Here is a 22,897-nt window from a genome sequence, read left to right on the forward strand (position 1 = left end):
TGATATACCAACACCATTGACAGATGCAAAACGTCATTAAAACGGTTACCCCAAAGCACAGAGCGAACTCCTTATCTGAAATGACTCACTTGCTCCAGGAGCGTTTCTTTGCCCTCGCTCTGTCTCCGCCACCTCCTTCCTGCCCTCTTTGTTGTGCACTTTTGGGCGCCCAGCACCGCCTCCCGGCCTACTACAACTGCCCCCAGACAATGGAGCCCCGAGCAGGAAGCATGTCCCGTGACAGAGGTCCCACCCGCCGGAGCTTTCAAGTTGATGGGAAGCGGTGACACTTGAGCAGGACGTGGCTGGCCTGCTGGATCCTGACACGGCACCCTGTGTGCTCGGCAGTGCGTCCGGCCTTTGTGCAGCGCTCCCCGTCCGCCGGGGCTGCCACAGCTGAGCAGCTGCATCGGGAAAGCCCACTAAGCAGAAAGCGCTCCCCAGCCCGGCCTCTGATTTCTCACATTTAATTACCTGATTTCCCTTTCCTGCGGTCATGGAGAAAATGGCATTACATCACGCACCATGTAGCTCTGGAAAAGCATTGAATGTGTCTAATAGAGCCACTGGTGACAAGCACAATAGATGTGCCCCTTGTTTCACATCGGATATTATTAGACCCTCCAAACAAGTGTGGTCATTCCTGCTCCGAAGATCTTCAGTAGGAAACAAAGGCAGCAGGTTTTGGTGGTGTCACCCCTAGCACCTCACAGAGAGAAAAACTTTATTTAGCCTCCCTGGGCTATCCAAGCCTCCTCCAAGTCTTGGGGAAATGAGAAGAACTTTTAGAGGTATTTCGTTCTAGCTATCAATACAGAGATTTCATTTAAACCTGCGATGCTCTCACTTCCCAAGAACCACCATATGTTACCCTAATCCGTTCAGATACATTTTCATCTTAAAGCACGCACAGCTGCACACTCTTTTCAACCAATTCATGATATCATATAGAACTCAGGAATGAAAATGTCCCCGCCAAAGTGAATGGAAGCCAAAAGGACACAGTGATTGCTCCACATACAGACAAAAGCGATGACACTATACCCACATCTGCAGATAAATTCCAAGCGCTGTCATGTGATTCCATTGGGCTGATTGATGACAACTTCTCTCTCAGTTTGAATTATGTGGCAACCCCAGGAGTCCTCATCTTAGCCCTTACCTGGTGTTAAGATGTCCTCAACAGCATGTGTAGCCACCTATGAAGACCCTGTATCAAAACCTCTCTTGCATAGTAGATTCAGACAGTGATCAGTTTCTAAATAATTAGCAGATTATAAGAAAACAGTATCTTCTATCACTCATCTGCTAAGATGACATTTTTATTGCTGCAAGGGAATATGCCAAGGAACACACAAACACATAAACACAAACACATATGCACACACACAAACACACAGATACACAGACAAACACAAATGCACACACACAAACACACAGACCCACACACAAACACAAATGCACACACACAAACACAGATACACAAACACAAATGCACACACACAAACACACAGACACACACACAAACACACATGCACACACAAACACAGCACACACACAAACACAGGCACACACACACACGCATGCACAGAGATGCATTTGTATGACCCTTTTGCCGTCAGATACTGATATGCACAGCAAGTAGCTCCTGTGCTTGACTGGATACACATTAATACAGATATGAGTACAAATGCATCAAACACCTGCCCAGAGGCCCTCATGGATCAAGGAAGATGAGATATATATGACTCCTGATTTTAAGACCATTAATAGGAAAGATAAAACGTGAACAACATGATGCTCTACAAAAAGGAGACTGAGCGTCCTGAGAGGCACACAGTGCGTTATTGGAGTCTTAAGGGCTGAGAGATCACAGTCTCTGGAAACACGAGAAGCTACACTCTGCCTTGGAGGAGCACAGGGCTCTCCCAGCTGAGGCGGAGGAGGGACCTCTTGTGATAGACAACGGATGCATGTGTAGATGGCAAGTGTCCCACTGTATCCCAGTGGAGAGATGAGAAGGTAGGGTCTGGGGAGAAGGATACTGGCAGCGGGCCAGTCACTGTACCTCAGTGGAGAGGTGAGAAGGCAGGGTCTGGGGAGAAGGATGATGGCTGCCGGCCAGTCACTATACCCCAGTGGAGAGGTGAGAAGGCAGGGTCTGGGGAGAAGGACGATGGCTGCCGGCCAGTTAGTCTTCACATCGTCTGTGAGTGGGCGTTTAGTGGTGTAGGAAATATAAAGGAATGGAGATGTTTGTGGAACAGGAAGGAGCCATGCTACAGCTCAGTGTTAGGGCAGTGATTTGGTAGTAGGGTTCCAAATGGCCTAGAGTGAGCTGAATTAGCACCTTACAGTCCTATAAGTGAGAAAGCCTGAGAAGTCATGGTGTGGGGGGATGGGAGGAAGGCACAGACCAGACAGGAAGGCTGGCGGTGTCTCCACAGCTCCACTGACGCCCACGTGGATGAGGAAGAAGGGGAGGCCAAGATGGTGCTGGGCCTCTGAGCTTTGCAGGACCAGGAACAGAGTCAGGAGAGGCATTGTGGGAAGGCCGCCTATTGAGTGGTGTTGGGGATATACCTGAGTTGAAGGGATAGGTTTGTTTTCTAAGTATTGGTTGCCAAGCAGATGGTTAAATTTTAAGGTTGGAATCTGCAAAAGAGTTTGAGTCATCTTTGTTGAGGTTTTGAGGCTTACAGGAGAGAACAGAAAGAAGGGAAAGTAGGGACAGGTAGAAACATAGATTTTTGCAGCATTTCCATTGGTTAGCAACAACTGGTGCAAGAAGTGAATATGGGAGCTGGAAGAAGGAAGAACCCTCAGTAAGCCCCTCACTTAGTTTTCTGTATGGCTGACATGACCTGTGTGTATTTGTTATAATTAAATGACTCAGCATGGGTGTGTTATTACTATCCAAGGTCCACACTTCATTTGGACTTCCTTAGTTTTTTTCCCAAAGTCCTTTCTGTTTTCCAGAGTCCCATCCAGAATAGCATATTACATTTAACCATCATGTCTCCTTAGGCTTGTCTTGGCTACGCCAGTTTCTCAGACTTGTTTTTTGATGACCTTGGTTGTTTTGAGGACTCCTTGTCAAGTATTTTGTAAATTGTCTCTCAGTTGGGACTTGTCTGATATTTTACTCATGATTTGGCTGGGGCTGTGGGTTCCTGGGAGGAAGATCTCAGAAGTGAAGTGCTAGTTTCACCTTATCACATTAAGACTGCATACAATTAGCATGACTCACCACCGTTGATGTTGACTTTGATCATCTGGCTGAGGTAGTGCTTGTCACTATAAAACTACTCCTTCTCTGGTCGGGCACGGTGGCTCACGCCTGTAATCCCAGCACTTTGGGAGGCTGAGGTGAGCAGATCATGAGGTCAGGAGACCGAGACCTTCCTGGCTCGATCCCTTTAATAGAAACCACATCTCTATTGAAAATACAAAAAATTTAGCCAGGCATGGTGGCGGGTGCCTGTAGTCCCAGCTACTCAGGAGGCTGAGGCAGGAGAACGGTGTGAACCCGGGAGGCAGAGCTTGCAGTGAGCTGAGATCGCACCACTGCACTCCAGCCTGGGTGACACAGCAGGATTCCGCTTCAAAAAAAAAAAAAAAGCTACTGCTTCTCACTCTAACCCCTATTCATGTTGTACTCTGTGGAAGGAAATCACTATGTGTAGTCCACTATGAAGTGGAGAGTTAGAATCCAACCCCTCCAGGGTAGAGTATCTACACAAATTATTTGGAATTCTTCTACCCAGGAGACATTTCTATTCTTGATGGGAGATATTTTAAGGGGTAAAGAAAGCAATTTGAGTGACATCTTATCACATAGGCTCCTTTTAGTTCAAGGCAAACTCATCAGCGGGGATAAGGGCAGCTGTGATGTCAGGGAAGGATTTGGAGGCTGGAGAGGACATGAAACCTGCGATGCCCTGTCAGCTAGAAGTGAGGCTAAATTCTCTGAGTTTTGCTAAGTAACACTGAGGTTTCACTCTTGTCCCATGGATCCAAGTTAATTTCAGAACTATAAAGAGTTGTGATGCATGTGTGTGTGTGTTTAACAAAATAAATCATTCCCATAGTTCTCTCTGGAAGATGAGATAGACAACATCTAATCTTCTGTAACTATTTATTACAAAGCTAGACATTTTCTAGCTAAAACTGAGAGAAAATCACCATAATTTTGCAATTTTTAAAAAAGATGGGTTCTTCCCTTGACTGATATTTGAAACATCAAAGAGAATTTAGTCAAATATTTCATATTCTGTTTTATAAATTACGTATTTATATGTGCAACTAGAATGCATTCATACAGTCCCAAAAGTTCGCTTTAGCTGTGTTTGCATTATTGGTGATCATTGACCTTTTAGAAAACAGAACAGTTATTTTGTTTTATTATTTTACAGATTGGTTCCATCTGAGTTTTTTGCTTAAAAGTTGATGATTTTGGCTTTCTTTTCAATGCTCACTTGAGTAAAGGTGTCAATGACATTTTTTAGTGATAATGAAAATTCTTAGTTTACCTATTTCGTGGTGATCCTGTTAGGAATGGCTTTGTCCATGGTTGAAAAGCTTTCTTGACCAGTAAGTCTTGTTCCTTGAGTGTCTTGGTCCTTGAGTCATTAAAGCATCTGCCCAACACCCTGCAAAGCAGAAAGAGAACTAGATCTCCTTTTCACATGTGAAGCACTTTTCTCTTATGTTAAATATTGTCCAGTTCAGCATTTTCCGCATATTTATAGACACTTGTCAGCCCCTCTTCCAGGCTGAGTGTCTTCATCAAATTTACTCTTAGGATATTTGGAGCTCAGACTCATTCTGGGCACCACCCCCCTGAACCTGAACCCCCACCACCACCCCCCCACCGTAGATGTGTTTCTCGTCTTCACAGCTGGAAGAGAGTGTTGTGGGGACAGCATGGCCGTGAGGGCTTCTCTCCACTCCACGCTGGGACTTTCTTGGAACAACTCTATGAAGGAGGCAGAGGCCACTCTTCTTCAGGGAAGCTCCTTTGAAATGCAGGGTATGGAGACAGCAGAGTATAGTCTGGAGAGCTTGAAACACTGTGCTTATCCCAAGAAAGTGAGCAAAAAAACGGCCGGTACTCTCCCATAGACCAAACACTCATTGGTATTCACTGGGGTGATGCCCGCAACCTCAGGAAGTTGAGGAGGAAGCTGGATTTTTCTGTTGCCCTTTTCCTCTATCCCATGGCCATGTGCTAAGCCCAAACACAGCCCTAGCACCAGCTTCCTTTCTAGGTGCCTGCCTCTCCATGGTGGTCAGGAGAGAGTGAGGCTGAATCAGGGCTCATCCGCCACACTTGCTTGAAGACATTTTGTGAGTGTGAGTGCCTGTCTATACTGGAGACCTGCTGGGACATGGAGACACCCCAGGGACACGAGAGGTGTGTGCTCGCCAAGCCAATCTTTCTCCTCCCACACATCCTGGGAGGCCTTGGCATTCATTCTGTGGGCTGCTTCCTATTTGCATACGGTCTTTGAACCTTCACCTTATGCTGTTCCCCGAAGTTCAGAAGAAACCTCTTTTCTCTCCTACTCCCCCACATGGAAGAGTTCACAGGTGAAATGATCTGCTTGCTAATTCTCATTTCTTATCCTACAAAATCTCGCTTTTTGTAACACTTGCAGGGAGTCATTTATTTGGGAAAGGCTAAGGAAAGCAATGATAAAATCTTTAAAAATAAAACCTAAAGTATAATAATAATAATAATAAAAGAAAAAAAAATAACAACAAGCTATCAAAGAAATACAAACGAATGCAGTAGGGAGGAAACCTGAAAAGCCCAAGACAGAGACTGTGAATGCGCGTGACCCCCAGTCAGCATTAGGTTTCAAAGAGGGGATTTAAAACAAAAGTCACTTCACATTTCCTGCTGAAAGGGTTTATTTTGGTTTTTCTTCCTCCTGTGTTTTATCTCAGGAATCTTAAAGTCCAAGGGGCTGCTCTTCTCACTGGAATCCTCCAGTAATCACTTAAAGGTAAGTGGAATTAGAGGGGAGCCCAGCATGCATTTACCCACTGCTGCTGCCAGTCAGCTAATTAGGTGATTAAGTCATTAAAGGGAAATATACATTTGAAAGGCTTCAGCTCAGTCACTCAGAAGTGGGATAAAGACCAAATTCCAACTTTCTTCTCGCCAGTCTCTACACTGCAAAGGTGATTAATCTATTTAACTCTGCCTAGCCTTTTTTTTCTTTTTCTTCCTTTCCTTTTCTTCTTCTTCCTCCTCCTCCTTCTCCTTCTTCTCCTTTTCCTCCCCCTCCTCCTCCTACTTCTCCTTCTTCTCCTTCTTCTGGAAAAGGAAAAACCAAGGGACAGAAGCTTTTCGTAAAGAATCTTTGAACAAATAGAATGATAAATGCCTTTCTCCGAGGCACCTCGTGCAAAGCTTCAACAGCTGGAGGTCAAAATGACCTAAGTAAGGACCTGATGGGGGCGGGCGAGGAGAGCACAATGGTGACTTCGGATTTAGGGCTTTTCCTATCAGATCATTAGCCTGATTTGTTATCGGATGCCTTTTGATGTTGCCCGTCTTAGATAAACGTTTTGTCTTTGCTAAATGGGGAGATGGCGGGGTGTTTTTGTCTTCTCCCCATGGACTTCCCTTTGCTTACCATAGAGGCTGGCACATTGCTCTTGCACAAAGAGATACTTCCCTGCTTGTCTCTGAGACAGCACATCCAATTCTCTGAGTCCTCATCTTTGGAAGGAGAACATCTATCATCTATCATGAAGAAGACAAAAGAGGAGGAGAAAAAAGAGAGGGAGAAGGAAAAGGAAATGGTGTATTTTTAAAGAAATGGTTACATTATGGGAATACAAACGCTAAAATGTCAATAAAGCATACTGAGTTTGAAAGTTCCTATGTCTTGACAAGGCCACAATGACTAGCATTTAAATATTTATGAATGCATTAATACCTTGGAAAGCGAGGTGACTTATGTCATACGTTATGCAAATGACTGTTGAAAAGATGCCTCCCACTGCTCAGGCAGTGGCCTTAAGGGCCTTAGGACCCTGTAGGTCAGCCCCACTGTATCTCTCCTGTAGCAAATACACACGACAGGTGCATTTTCTACAAACACAAATGCCAATGTGAAAGCATGAAAGCTTCTCTCAGGTCCACTTAAGTTCAGGTTGACACTCTGTCTATCCGATGTACTTAGCTTAGTACTTTTGCCACTAACAGTGGATCCAGTTCAGAGGCTACTCATGATAACAGACGGGAGCAAAGGATAGGGCACCAGTCCAGGGCTGCCTGTGAAAAACACCGCCCACAGACTGTGGACATAAGTTCAGGAACAAAGCACTATCTCAAGTGTAGAGGTTGTGTCTGTTATGTTAACGACTGTTCAGTTAAACATGGTTCTCAATATTTATATTGACAGCTGCTGGCCTCTCTCCTGGACGGAATGCCATCATCAAATTCACATGTGCAGTACCGATATATGATGCTGGAGCAGTTTTTTAACAAATGTGACACGTGGCCTTACCACACACTGGGTGGTTTGCACAAAGTCAAATGTCCTCCTCACCATCTTGACAAACATTATGTCCGCATGTGTACTATATGTATGTGAAATCCTTGAGCATACGTATGGTCCATATGGTCTTTTCAGATGCAGGAGGTTTGGTTCCCCAAGTACAACTTTTACTGAGAGATCCCCAGAAAACCTCTGTGCCACTTACACAGTCTGATTTGATCTTTCTTGAGGAACCAATGCTATTAGATATTGCCTGGTGGCAGCAGTAACTAATCTTTGTGGACTACCGCTTCATTTGTTTTGATATATGAATTCTGCCTATTGAAACATGACATTTTGAGAAGTTCACAGAACAGTAACAATCTCAGTTTCCTTAGAAATGACCTACAAAAAGAAGCTCCGCTGCTTCTAGAAGATGTTCCTCAAGAAACAAAAAGGGACCCTGCTTCTGATGAGATGTACTCTCCAAACCCACCCCAACCTTCCTCCTCCAATGGCTTTCTCCAATATGGTCCAAGGTCATTTGCTAAACAGTGGGTCAAAATGGCCATTATGTTTTTCTCAACCTTCTGTTATCTTTTTCTTTTCTCTTTCTTTCTTTCCTTTTCTTTTCTTTTTTCTTTCTTTCTCTTTCTTACTTTCTCTCTCTTTCTCTTTCTTTCTTTCTTCTTTCTTTTCTTTCTCCTTCCTTCCTTCTCACCTTCTCCTCCTCCTCCTTCTTCCTCTTCTTCTTCTATTTCTTTTCTTTCTTTCTTTCTTTTTCTTTCCTTCTTTCTTTCCTTTTCTTTTCTTTTTTCTTTCTTTCTCTTTCTTACTTTATCTCTCTTTCTCTTTCTTTCTTTCTTCTTTCTTTTCTTTCTCCTTCCTTCCTTCTCACCTTCTCCTCCTCCTCCTTCTTCCTCTTCTTCTTCTATTTCTTTTCTTTCTTTCTTTCTTTTTCTTTCCTTCTTTCTTTCCTTTTCTTTTCTTTTTTCTTTCTTTCTCTGTCTTACTTTATCTCTCTTTCTCTTTCTTTCTTTCTTCTTTCTTTTCTTTCTCCTTCCTTCTCTCCTTCTCCTCCTCCTCCTTCCTCTTCTTCTTCCATTTCTTCTTTTCTTTCCTTCTTTCTTTTTCTTCTTTCTTTCCTTCTTTCTTTTCTCTTTCTTTCTTCCTTCTTTTTCTCTTCCTCTTTCCTTCCTTTTTTCATTATGAATTTATTTTATTTTATTAATTTACAATTTTGCCCACTTCACTTTTTACCCATCAGCTTGTATCTTAACCACAGATGACTGTATCCATTTTACTTAAATGAATTTAACCAGAGTTAGGCCAAGGCCATGTGGGAGGCAATGCCTTTGGTGGTGAGTTGCACCATCACACAGGTAACAGTGGCATCATGGATTCACCATTGCCACTCTCTGGATGCTTTCTCTACATTTCTCTCATGTTGGAATCCTCCTTTCATCATCCCTTTTGTCTGTGCTTGCCAGGTCAGGGTGCCTATGGTGCTGGCTAGTCAGGGTGCCTGTGGTTCTCATTGTCATTTAATAGTCTGAGTTTTTAAAGGCTAGATTTAATTAATTTTTTAATTAATTAATTAATTCCCACTAAGATCTATTCAACAATATAGAGAATCTCTCACGACCTAATCAGCAAGTAAGTCCCAGAGATAGAAGTCACCATTTCTACCCTTGCGGATCAATAGCATAGTGAAGGGTGGAGGAAGGCCATGATGGTGGCTGTGGGGTGCACGGAGCAGGCTAACCCAGGGTTTCCATCTGACACAGCCTGGTCCTGGAGGTAGGAGGACATCTCTGTCAGAAGGGTACTCCTGGCTTGTATCTGTTGAGTTAGGTAAAAATCAGTGGGCACAGCCGGTAAATGATGTATCATTGTTAACAAAGGCTAAGTGACTGGAAACATCAAGCTTTGTTTCTTTCCTATTGGAATTTCTTTCAGAAATTGCTTGAACCCTATGGTAAAACTTCATGTGTGTGGTCCTTGTGCACAAGCAGCAGGGGGTGGGCTACTGGAAGGAGGTGTGCACCTGCCACATTTCCTTTGTTGTAGGAGAGAAGGTCTGTTCCAACTCTTTGGGGACATAATTGTATGAGGAGACTCTTGTATTTTGGAGACTACAATGAGTCACACAGCCTGGGATTGGCTGTTGAGGCCAGGCGCTGGCAGAGAGGATTGCCTAAATCTCATTGTGTTGCACAAAACTAGCTACCTCACAGAAATCCCCTCAATTCTGCCCCCTCTCATTGCAATTAAATGAAGGCATACTGGATGAAAGTGTGAAGACTGAAGCTTTCAGAATGGCAGAAGCCATGGCACATCCCTCCCTTCTCCCTGGGGCACCACCATTGGCTGTCTCAGTTCCAACTTCCTTCCTCCTATAACCTGGTGACTGTGTTCCTTTTTTCAAATTCTTGAGAAGTAAAACACATTTGGCTGAGCTTGTGCAGGTGTCTCTGAACTGGAATCTGTCATCTGTGTTCTAGGGGAGGTGGACTGCAAGACCTAGCCTGAGGAGCCATCATACATAGGGGCCAGGCTGAGGCATGAGTGGGTGCATTCAGAGAGTAACTACAACTTCCACATGGTGTAGACAGAGATCCACTTTGGAGTTACACAAATATCCATTACAAAGTAATCCTGATTATTCTATCAGTATCTAAACCCCCGTTGACATAAAAATGTCACTTGCTTTCAGAGCCTAAAGATAATTTTGAAACACTTTTGGCCATTGGCAGATATTCGGAACAACACAGGATCAAGCTTATTTTCAAAACCACACTTGCCATCCCGACTACCTGACCATACAATGTGGGGACATGTAGGAGAATGCCAGATTTTTGTCTGTGTTCTGTATTTGCCTACGCATTCCCCTACCCCAACCAACACCATAACTGATTTACTTACTTAAGGAGTGGTTTCCCCTTCAAAGTCAGCTGGGAACATTAGACAGAGAGGTGTTTGGTTTCTGACGGCAATCTTCTCTTGTATATTAAGTAGACACAGCATATTCTGGCTTTGAATATTCTTGTGGCTTAACTTAAGAGATTAGAAATTTCTTTTGTGTTCACTTGCTTGGCCTACGGTATGACAGACGTCTTTCTGTGCATGCAGTAAATGACTTGGCTTGGTGCTCCATTGTACTGTGACTTTTTTGAAGTCACCTGGTGATAATGAAATCAAAATTAAGTTAACCTTTATCCTGGCACTTTACCAAGTATAGATGCCTCCCTGGAGAAGAGAGCTAAGGACAGTTGCATTCGCATATGGTCAGATAGTGACCAAAGCCATTCTTATTTCTTTGCACCCTGCCAAGTGCCTGAGGAGTCTTAATTTTTTTTATGGCCATTTTCTTTGCACATGAATTCTAAACTACATTTCAAATCCAAACATGTCATATTCTGAGTTTCTTAAAACTGAGATGATAAAGTTATGGAAGAGTCAGCTTCATTCATTTTTAGCCACTGGGATTTTGAATTGTGAGTTATTTGTTTGGATAAACATCAACAACCTGTAGTGTGTAGGGGGAAGTGGCCTTGTGTACCCTCCTCTGCCACCAAGTGTGTGGTACTACAAGCCCTTCTTTGGACAGATTCTGCACATGTGCACACCGCTATCTGCAGCCACTCTTATTGGCCTCAGGTTAACCACATTCTAATGCATTGGTGATGAGTATGGCATTGTTTCTTTCATCTCATGCTGGGAACGCTTAGGGCCTGTTCCTGGTTTTAATGGAATATCGGGTGTTTTGGACTCTGTTCAGGAGTTGGTACTGGTAAACATCTGATATTTATTCATGCAAGGGTAACTCTGTGGCTGTACAACTCATGCATATTTTCACCAGATAAAATTTAGGTTCAGCAAATGTGGAAAGAGTGAAAGTGTTTGCTGTTATCCATCATTTGTGGAGAGTGATTCTATAACCTTCAACTTATCTACTAAGACACAAGGTCCAGAAGCCCAGAGGGCCTCTTCCAGGCCAGCTCAGACTCCTGACATCCCCTCTAAACAGTGGACTTGAAAAGGGGCTGGGACACGTAGGAATGGCACACTTTCTAGACAGCTTTTGCTAAGAAATAAAGACAATACATTTTGGCTAATTAAAGGTCCTGGAAACCTTGATACCAGGAAGCCAGATTGCTTTGTCATTGACTGAACCCCAAGTTGGAGTGCTTAATAGTTTTGAAAATGTAATCTCTCTCCCCCCAGTTTATTCTATTAAGTATTAAAATAAAGCTGCAAGTATCATTTTATTTTTATTTTAGTATAGGTCTAAAACAGTATCTCACACTAATATAGTCACAATTTTTACAATTGTTATATTTTAGACCAGGGTTTTGCAAACTGTGGCCCTTAGGTCAAATCTGATCTGTGGTTGGTTTTGTAAATAAAGTTTTACTGAAACGTAGGTCCAATCATTTATGTATTATTAGCTTCTGTTGTGCTACAATGGGAGTTGATTAGTCATGACATAGACCACATGCCCCGAACAGCGTACGAAAATCACCCTCCAGCCCTTCACAGGAGGGTTTGCTGGCCCCTGCTTCTGACTAGAGCAAATCTAACCTACTTATTTTACAAATTAGGCACTTTAGGTCTAAAGTTGTTGACGAACCTCTTTCTCAACTTCTAATAGCCCAGGGAAATTTTCTGTATTGTTGAGCTTTACATAAATTAAACAAGTGGGATAAACCCTTTTATTTACGATTTCTCTTGCTCAATATTATATTTTGAGATTAATTCATAATGGCGTACATAGTTGTGGTTTATTCATCTTTACCAACTTATGGTATTGAATAAATGGATGCACCGTAGCTTATTTATTCATTCTGTCGTTTATGAACAATGGATAACTTGCAGTTTGGGACATTCCAAATGTGGCCACCATGAACGTTCTCATACAGGCTTTGTGGTGTACATGGGCACACATTTCTATAGGGTGTGGTGTTAGTTGGCTATTGCTGCAAAACAAAATATCCCAAAACATTGCAGCTAAAATTAAGAAGCATTTTTTCCCCACAGTTTGTGGGTCAAGGATCTGTGAAAGTCTTGGCTGGAATGCTTCTGACTCAAGGGTCTCTCAGGAGGTGACAGTCAACCTCCAGTTTTCAGCCAGGGCTGCATCTCATCTGAAGGCTCTACTGAGGTTGAATCCCTTTCCAGCTCAGGCATGTGGCTGTTGGCAGTCCCAGGTTCTTACCACGTGGGCCTCTGTACAGGCTGCCGGAGGGCCCTGGAGACATGCTAAGTGATGTCCTCAAGAGGGAGTGTTCAGAGAGAGAGAGAGAGAGAGAGAGAGAGAGAGAGAGACTCAAGATGGAAGCCTCAGTCTTCTTATATCGATCTCAGAAGTGACACCATGTCTTAGTCCATTTGGACTTCCATATCCAAATATCATAGACTAGGTGGCTTTTAAAGAATAGAAGGTTATCTCACCATTCTGGAGGCTGGGATTTCCAAGGTCATAGCACTGGAATATCTGGTGTCTCCTGTTGGTAGACGGCATCTTCTCGCTGTGTCTTCACATGGTGGTTGGGGCAGAGAGCTCTCTGGGGCCTCCTTTGGAAGAGTATCAATCCCACACATGAGGGCCCTGTCCTCATGACCTAATCACCTCCCAAAAGTTTCACCTCCTAATACTACCACTTTGGGGGTGAGGATTTCAATGTAGGAATTTGGGGGGACACAGACACTTAGACCACAGCCCACCCCACTACTTCTGTGGCATTCTTTGTGTTAGGAGGGAGGCAATGAATCTGGTTCACACTCAAGGGGGTGGAAATTAATCTCCACCTCTTGAACGAGAAGTGCCAAATGATCCATGACATGTTGTAAAACCACCACATGTACATCACTTGGAGTGGGATTTCCGGTTCCCAACATCTTTTCATGATCGTTTTTAGCAGGGGCGACTGGTGTTACTGAGGTGGCTGCTGCAGCTCCCGCTCTCACAGCACAGTATGAGAGTGCAGGGAGCTCCCTAGCTTGCATACTTGCTAACGTCAGTCTTTTCTTTTAATCATTCTGCAAACCAATGATTTTTTTAATGGCAATGGAAAATAAAAGAGAAGTTGTGTGTATTGAACTTCTACTAAACATCAAGCTAGCAGTTCCATGATGCACGCATTAAACTCCACTGGGAGATACCCTTTTCCTCTGTTCATGGGTGAGCTCAGAGAGGTTGTGTGACTTGTCTAAGAGCACACAACAACCATAACTTTCACCAGAATCTGGTACCTGTTTCCTCACCTTTCCTAGTTTTATGTGGACAATACATTGACAAGGAAAGCCTTTCTAGAGGCATAGGCAGGGGGCAGCTGTTTCATGTGGAATTAGGGAAACGTCTGACCTGTGTTTGCAAGTGGGTTGAAAAGAAAGGAAGCCCCATCTCTTTTAATGCGTGGGGCTAGTGGCCTCAGTGTGAGGAGCTTCTTCCTCTGGGTCTTCAGGCATCCAGGTATAGGGCCGAGCCAAGGTGGGCTGAAGTGTGGTGAGACCATGCACAGGACAAGGCTGATCTGATCCTGGACACCAGTAAGGAAGCACTCAGGGGCATGAACTTCTGAGAACCAAGGGGGTGTAAGGACATGGGGGATATCAGGGATCCAATAATGATTGGGGTGCTGGGGGGAAGGGCACTGCATTTGATAACACTTTTGTAATCCCACTCAAGTGAAGCTGGATTCAACAATAACAAAAGCAAGTATGTTAAGCATTCAATAAAAATACTCCATTTCTACACAGCTGCAGAGATCCCTGGGCCCCAGGATTTATCTGACAATTGTGCACACGAAGTGATGCCTAAAGTGGGAGGTTCCCCTGTCCCAAGAAAGTTAAGCAGAGAGTTAAATACTAACGACTGGCATGAATGTCAACTGATATCACTAGCATCGATTTGAAATATGACATCAACATGGTACAGACAAAAACACGTCTACGCTTATTGATTGTCCATAATTAACCTGCAATCCATAGTCAGCCTGTGCACCAGCTGTGGCCCCACCTTGCTAGAATACATTCAGCATAAGCATCTTTGCCTCCAAAAGCATCAGGCATAATGGCCTCATTATTACTCCTTTATATCCGTTTCTCATCTGTAAATCATTTCTTGTTGGCAAGAGTTCAAAGGGAAATTCCTTCTCTTAAGTTAAATTAAAGTAAACTGTTTAAAAATTTGGCACAGTGACCTTTGTTGTGACTGTCCATCTATCCCTAAATACGAAGTATTACTATTTACATTTGTTTTGCATTGGTATCTGTTGTACTGTTATTTCTCATTTTGCAACACCTAATGACTAATATATTTTGAATCTTGACAAAATGTGATATACTTCCCATGAGTATATGGTTATAAGGTAGTGCATATAATTTACTGTATATTATACATATTTATGAAAACATATTTTATGTGCTTAGATATTCACATACTATGGGTGCGTGTGATTTCTCTTGCACAGGGACCTTTAAAAATATTTTGTGTCTGAGCCGGGCATGGTGTCTCCTGCCTGTAATCTTAGCACTTTGGGAAGTCTAAGCAGGCAGATCACTTGAGGTCAGGAGTTCAAGACCAGACTGGCTAACATGGCGAAACCCCATCTCTACTAAAAATACAAAACTTAGCCAACCTTGGTGATGGGCACCTATAATCCCAGGTACTCAGAAGCTTGAGGCAGGAGAATCTCTTGAACCCAGGAGGCGAAAGGTTGCAGTGAGCTGAGATTCCACCACCGCACCCCAGCCTGGGCAACAGAGCGAGACTCCATTTAAAAAACAAAAAAAATCTGTGTCTGTCCTATCCTTTTCACGAATGAAGAAAGAAGACGTGTTCATTAGTAATTAAACAGAATAGGAGTATTTAGGTTGATTTTGTTCACCTTAAAACAGTACTCTGCAGTTCTCATTCAGGCTGTGTTAATATGGATTAAGTAGCACTTTTTCCCTGGCACGGCAGGAGTGCCCAACAGCTGTGAATTCCGTGCTCACTCTGAGTTCTCCACTTGTTCAGGACTCAGTGCTGCCCGCCTGGTGTGCCCACCCTCCCTTTCTTCCTGCAGGCTCTCACTTTACTCACATGCTCAGCTGTCCATTTTATTCAGCTTTGACATCTCTGACACCTAGGTCTTCCCCCAGAATTTATTAGCCTCTTTTCTTCATCTTTTTCATAGAATCTCAGGAGTCTTAATGGTAGATCATTTTTCATGAAAGCAGAGAGCTTTTTTTTTTTTTTTTTTTGAATGAGCTTCTATTTTATTAGTCTGTCTGGAAGGGTTTTTAAGAGTACTCATTTGCAGGGCTGGAAAATTAATTTACCATAAATTTTCATGAGAGAAGACTTTCGGTTTCAAAACAGAAGTAGCCCTTAGCTTAATTTCCATGGTTCTGCTTTGCCGCCAGTGAAGACCCCTCTGCACACCTCCAGAAGCTGTAGCACATTTAATGTTTTGTTTTGGAACGAAAATGATTCCATATGATGTTCCCGACTGTCTGATCATCTGCATGGAGATCAGAGACAATAAGCGGCAGTGTGAGTCCATTTCACTCCGGGTGGGGGAGTCCGCAGGAATGCATGGGCCACGGGCATGGGAAGGGGATTCATCCCAGGAAGGAGAAACCTGCTCCCCAGGGCGCGTTTCCGCGTGGTTCCAGCCTAACTCCTGCCCCTTGGGTCTTGGCAACCAATTTGGGAAAATCCTGGGCCCATCAGAGACTTTGAGAGATGTCGTTCCTGCTGCCAATCTGCTCCAAGCCGGGCCGGACTTGAGAAAGGCTGAGTGACATTTCCACATTCACCCGGACTGCAGCCACCCCGGTGGCTCCTAACACAGTGTTAGTTCACAGGGTACCTTCTCCAAAGAAGTGTTGCTGATATGCAAGATACAAACAGATGAATCATTGGAACAGTACCCTGCAACATCTCCCATGAGAGAATTCAAGCGAAGAAAGCGTGACAAAAAGAATGCTGGCAGCAAAGAGGCCAACTGGAGGCTCGGAGAGATGAGGAAGGAACTGTTCCTGGGCCGTGTCCAGGCCTCTGTGCCTGGGGAAGTGATTCTCCAGCCCTCACCGCTGCTGCAGGTGCAGCCTGGCTGCTTTAAGACGTCTTTGTGTAGAGCGGGGATCAGAGGCTACATTTTACAAGTGGGCTGGTAGCAGGAAAACATTTGGAGGACTCAAATCCCTAGGCCTCATCTGAAAACACCTTAATGCTTCACCCTCTGTTGGTCCCACCAGGCCCTCACTTCCTCTTTAGGCTGGCAGTGGGCACGTGGAGGCAGCATCGGTCTGAAGGGTGCTGTTCCCAATTTCACCTAAGAGACCGGGCATTTTGCAGCACCCCCAAGGGGAGTTTCTGGGGACTCCAAGAGATCCTCCCCCAAGTACAACCTCATTCTGTCAACTGTAAGCCATCCATTTGGGTGCTCCCAACTCTCAGCCTCAGCCTTCCCCTCCACGAACTCCTCTCCCCCAGGCGGTGTTGCTCTTGTACCAATAGCGGCCCTCTTCCCCTCTCCAAGCCATTTGGATGATTCTGGAGACTCACATCCTGGCACAGGGAGCACATCTCCTTTCCTCAAAGCAGGCGAGGGGGCCGGGGCAGGCTACCCTGTGCTCTCCGCACCAAAGCAATGCACTTTAATTCCTGCAGACACAGACACACACACACACAAACACACGTTATACTTTTGTTTCTGAATGTAAGAAATGGTGCATGCTTGTTATATAGATAAATTAAAAAATAAGAAAATATTTATAACATACACATTTTGAGAAGCCAAAAAATATATTTATTTATTAAAATCTTATTTTGGTCACCCAAAGCTGCATTTTTCTCTCCTAACCTTGAAGACATTGTGATGCCCCACATCTGAGCTGCTCCAGGAGATGGTGCTGGCCTCGCTCGTGGTTGGGGCGGGGTGAGAGAATGGGAGGACCTGACTTAGAGAAGAGACATCTCACGAAGACAAAAAAGGTTACGGTACCTAAAAGGGGATAAATACAATCTACAAAGAAATTGCCTTGTTAAAGGCTAGAAAACAACTAGGGAAAAAATGTGGTCACCTCTTCACCTCTTCAGGTATGCCTCTTAACATGTCTGTTACTTTAAAAAGCCCTTAAGTAGGTGCTGACTGGGTAGAGAACCTGGTGGAGATTTTGTATAACCACCAGAAACAACCCCACAGTGCCCATTTTGGATGGAAAAATCTGTAATTTTCCATTTGCCTCAAATAATGTATTAGGAAATAATCTCCCCACAGAGAATTTTAATTTGCCTCTTGGAAGGATGTTAAAAAATTGAGATATTGAATATTGGGTTTATTTCTGTATTTCTTTATTTTTGCAGGAATTCTTGTTGCTCCTTTCTGTGGCATGTCAGCCTGGGTCCATGTGTGAAATTGATGATTGAATGATTAAATCAAGAGAGTTTTGATTAATTTTTTTTCCCTCCTCTACCACTGTCACCAGGGCTGACCGGAGTGAGGAGAATCTTGAGCAGTCACACTCTGCCAGGCTCTGCGGCTGCACAACCAAGAACAGTTTTGTTTTTCAAAGACTTGGAGCCCTTTACTCCCAACTTAAATTTATATGGTTTGCTAATTGCCTGCACGTAAGGAAGGGTGAGCGTGCAATTTCCTTTCACTGTAATTTGAAATCCTCCGATGACGGTTTCTCTCCATCCACTAAGGAACTGAAGGCTTTGGCAAGCTCCAAGCCCAGGGCCCAACGGCATTGGCCCAAGTGGAGGGATATAATATGGGTACAATGCTCCATTTTGTACTCAAAACAATTTTTGCTGGCTTTGGCTTTTTGATTTAATGAAAGTCTAATAAGTCCAGAAATTCAAATTTAAGCACACTTCTTTTATTTTTAACCACCAGAGTAACAATAGTCACTCGTTCTGCTTTAAAAATGTAGAATTCAACTAAATGAATTTCACAGACTTTTTCTTGGACTTATTTTAATTTGGCTTTAATGTTATAAGTCTAAATCTTGAAACATTTATATCTCTGGTTTCAGTTAAACTAATAAAGTATTACTATATTAATAATTGGTACCCATTTTATTAAGTACTATAGACATCAAATCCTTTATATTCAAGAAGTGAAAGCCCTCCAGCTCTAAATACTTTTGGCAAATAAGTCCTTAAGATATAATTGAGTATAACATAAGGTCTGATTTAAAACATGAGTTAAAATTAAGGGCACCACTACCATTTGCAAATGTTTAAAGGGCTAACTTAGAAGACAATTCTTGTGATGAAATTTAAATGCAGACTCACAGGAATTCAAGATCTCATATTTGAGGTGAGCTTCAGAATTCGTTGTGCAGGTGGCTAGGACCTTCACTATCACTGAGCTATTTAATTTAAACCTGAAATATCCAAGATAACAAACACAGGAATATAAAGGAAATGGCACACTCAATTAAAACAATTCATGAGCTGCCTTGAGAAGAACAATTCAGGGGAAATGGCCTCATATTAGATGTTTTGGGAGTCCTTGATGAGCAGTTTCCTTCTCATTCAATAATATCCACACTGAGATCGATTCTGCAGTTGGAACTGACAAAGGAGTGCAGGGAGAGTAGACTTCTGAATGGCAGGAGCCGTGTTCTCTCTGTGTTCCTAGCACTTGCTAGCATGGCTCAAGGAATGCTTGTTGAATGCACTGCGCAAGGCTAAGAGCTGGGTCATACCAAGGTGATTAAAATATGGTTCCTGTCCTCCAAGAAATTACTAAGAGGGAAAGTTACATACTTGAATAAATGACTATAATGCCATAGAGACTATGTAAACTGTCAAAAGTAATATGTAAATAAATCATTGTAGATGTGAAGTATTTTCTCAAAGAAGAGACATTTAATAAATGCAAACATAAATAGCATGCTTATTAGTGTATATGATACTTTCATCTCACACTTTCTCAGTCGTTACTACATTTAGATATGTGATTTAAGAAATTGTTTTTTAATCTCATCTTTCTTCTGTTTTCCACTCCACAAGTTTATTTTACAAAATTATAGATTTGGAAAATAAATTTTTACATACTCTAGTGCATTCTCAAAAAATTACGCTAAAGGTGATTCATGCTTAGAGACATCAAGTAAGCTGTACAAGGCCTTGCAGTTTCATAAATACAAAAAGTAAATAAATACAAATTTTAAAAAGGAAAAAACAAGTATTGACTCATAGCCAGGAATGGAAGCTATCTCAGGACTGTTTCCAGGGGTTCAAATGGCACCTGCCTGGACTTCTGTCCTATTTCCATCTCTTTCTTCGTTTCTCACCTATGTGCATTGCCTCTTCATTTTATTCCACTCATTTGTTTCAGTGTAGCCAGAAATGCACACCTGCCCTGCTCATAAACTCACGTGGACAGGGAGGCACTCTCTCTGAGCCTCACTCTGTCAGTGCTAGCAAGGACCGCAGATGGCCTCTGCTTGGTCACATGCAATGTGCTTGGCTCAGTCCCAGTGCCCAAGGGAGTGGTCCAAGCCTTGGCCATGTCACCCATCCCTGCACAGGAAGTGATGAGTAGGGAAGGGGGCACCCTAATGGACATACTTGCTCAACCGCAGGGGAGAGGAAAGAGTCGTCTTCCTAAGAAAGACATTCCAGGTAAACAAAACACCCTAGGCCCATTCGTGGACTTCCACCCAGTAGAGGAGGCGGGCAGAGGTGGCGGTTCTCAGTGCTGGAGCCCATTGCTCATTCTATAGAAACCCTTCGCCTCCCAGGAATGAAGGTCTAGAGGTTGTGCAGAGTTAATATGCAGAAAACTGTAAGAAATCAGAACTTTACAGCATCAAAGGACTTTGAGATCACAAACAGCCTCCAGAAATACACTTTACTTTTGTATTCTGTGCTGTATTTTTATATCAAATGTCAGATGATTAATGAAATAACATTTAATCACATGCACACTGGAGACATGGCTAAAGCTTTCAGTCTTGCCCCGAGCTGAGACCTGCCTGCCTCAGTCCTGATTTCAGTAACCTCCAGCTCAGTGTCTTTCCCTGAACATCACTGTCTCCTTCTCTAGGAAGAGTGAGAAAAAGTGGTAATGGGACCTTCTCCCCATGCAGATTACGGCCTTTAAGAACACAGACACTTATAAAATTTGAGCAGAAAATGCATTTCATCATCTGTCTTGGCACAAGGACAACCAGCCGCTGGTCCCAGGTTATGTACGTTTCTACATGCAGACTCAGACTCTGCGCTTAGGTAGAAACCTAGCAGAACTCAGTAAAAACTGAAGAATACACTGACTGTATTTCTCACCAGCAACTACGTCTATTTGACTTTCATGTTCCTATTTCACCAAGCCATGAGGGATCTGCCCCCATGCCCCAAAGGTCTCCAGCCAGGCCCCACCACCAACACTGGGGATTACATCTCAACATGAGCTTTGGCGGGACATCCAAACTATATCAGGAAGTAAAGTCATTTGCTGAAGAGCATATAGCTCAGAAGTCCTCCTAGCTTAAAATTCAAGCCCTTAACCCCAGGTTACCCCACTTTATGGAGGAGCTGATCTCTGATGCACAGCTAAAATGCGTGTCCCCCTCAGACAAGATATTTGACTAAAAAGTCTTTATGACTACAGTGCCTGGCCCAGGGGCTTGTGTCCTAGAAATAACAAATGAATGAGTGAGAACCATCCTGGATGCCTGGTTGCGTATGAACCCATGGGCTCTCTGTGGTTTCTGGTCTTCCTGGGAGACAGGTGAATAACGACCACCTGCATCCCTTTCCACAGAGACGGGGCAGAATCTGAGCTGGAGTTCCCCAGTCTGGAATCCCATGCTCCTGACTTCAGAACTCACTCTAGGCTGGGCGCGGTGGCTCACGCCTGTAATCCCAGCACTTCGGGAGGCCGAGACTGGTGGATCACAAGGTCAGGAGATCAAGACCATCTTGGCTAACACAGTGAAACCCCGTCTCTACTAAAAATACAAAAAAAATAGCCAGGCGTGGTGGTGGGCGCCTGTAGTTCCAGCTACTCGGGAGGCTGAGGCAGGAGAATGGCGTGAACCTGGAAGGCAGAGCTTGCAGTGAGCCAAGTTCGTGCCACTGCACTCCAGCCTGGGTGACAGAGCCAGACTCCATCTCAAAAAAAAAAAAAAAAAAAAAGAACTCACTCTGATGCTCCAAGCAGCATGTAATGCTTGAGCTTTCATGGTTCGGGGAGGATAAGCTCATGACAGAGGGCACTGATCATGGTGTCCAGCAAGTGGTGAGAATTCAGCAGATATCAGACACTATTCCTCACCGCTAACAAGATCATGATGGGATGTGTGTGCTGAAGACTCTCTCTGCAGCCACCACACTTAAAGAAAATTCATTGAGAGAGTACCAACGTGGAGCATATTTTAAACATCTAAAATATTAAGATAATATACATATTAAACTCAAATTAATGGCATGCAAAGCATTTGGACATCACTTTCAAATAAAGAATTAAAAGTATGGTACCAACATTACCAGAAGTCTAAATCCCCTGGACTCCTAAGCCAAATACATGTGCCTAAGTTAGTTGTCTCTTGGAAATGAGCTCAATGGATTGGCTCTGCTATGGTCAAACTGCAGGGAACAGAATGATTGGCATTAAGTGCACCTTCAGAAGAAGTGGGCTGTTACTGCATTCTCACATGCCCCTAGTTAGTCCTGGTGAAAAGCCACTTGTGAGGCAAAGCGAGTGGACGTGAAGTGAGGATCTGCAATGGTTGCTGTAACAGAAGGGAGCAGGACAGAGTCAGGAAAGCTAGAAACACTGTCACCCAGGACGTGTGCCCCCTGAATCAGCTGTGCCCTGGGACAGGAAGAAGCAGGCGACACAGGGTCATCAGAAAAGCTCTCGGCACCAGGCCAGACATGGGTGGCAGAGAACCTGGTTTCCTTGAGTGGACAAGACTGTGAAAGGGGATGGGTGGCCACACACCAGGACCAGCCATGGTCACAGCAACAGCCTCTTGTCCTTTCTCAAGGCTACAATTCCCGGATCACTTCTCTCTGGATGCTGTTATCAGGAACAGGAATCTGGGAGCCTGTGTGGCTGGGGTGAGCATGTAGGGACCAAAGAGGAGAAAATCAACCATTGGCACCTCCTGCTCAGGGGTTCCTGGTACAGAGGGCACAGGACACGGAAGGAAGTGCTCTCCACTGGCCTGTCCCTGGACACACACAGGCCCCTCTGTTGGTGAAGGTGTCTTGCTAGAGGGCAGACTCATCTGCATTCCTCAGGGGAGATGACAATGTGATCCCACTTGTCCACTTGGGAGGTCTGTTTCCACTGCTTCGTCGCATCCCCCGCCAACCCTGCCCTTCCTCTGCTCCCTCACCTCTTTCTGCTCTGACCTCCCCACTCTCTCTGTCCCTTAGAGCC

The sequence above is a fragment of the Pongo abelii genome, chromosome 4 (assembly GCF_028885655.2).
Source record: "Pongo abelii isolate AG06213 chromosome 4, NHGRI_mPonAbe1-v2.0_pri, whole genome shotgun sequence".
Taxonomy (NCBI): Eukaryota; Metazoa; Chordata; class Mammalia; order Primates; family Hominidae; genus Pongo; species Pongo abelii.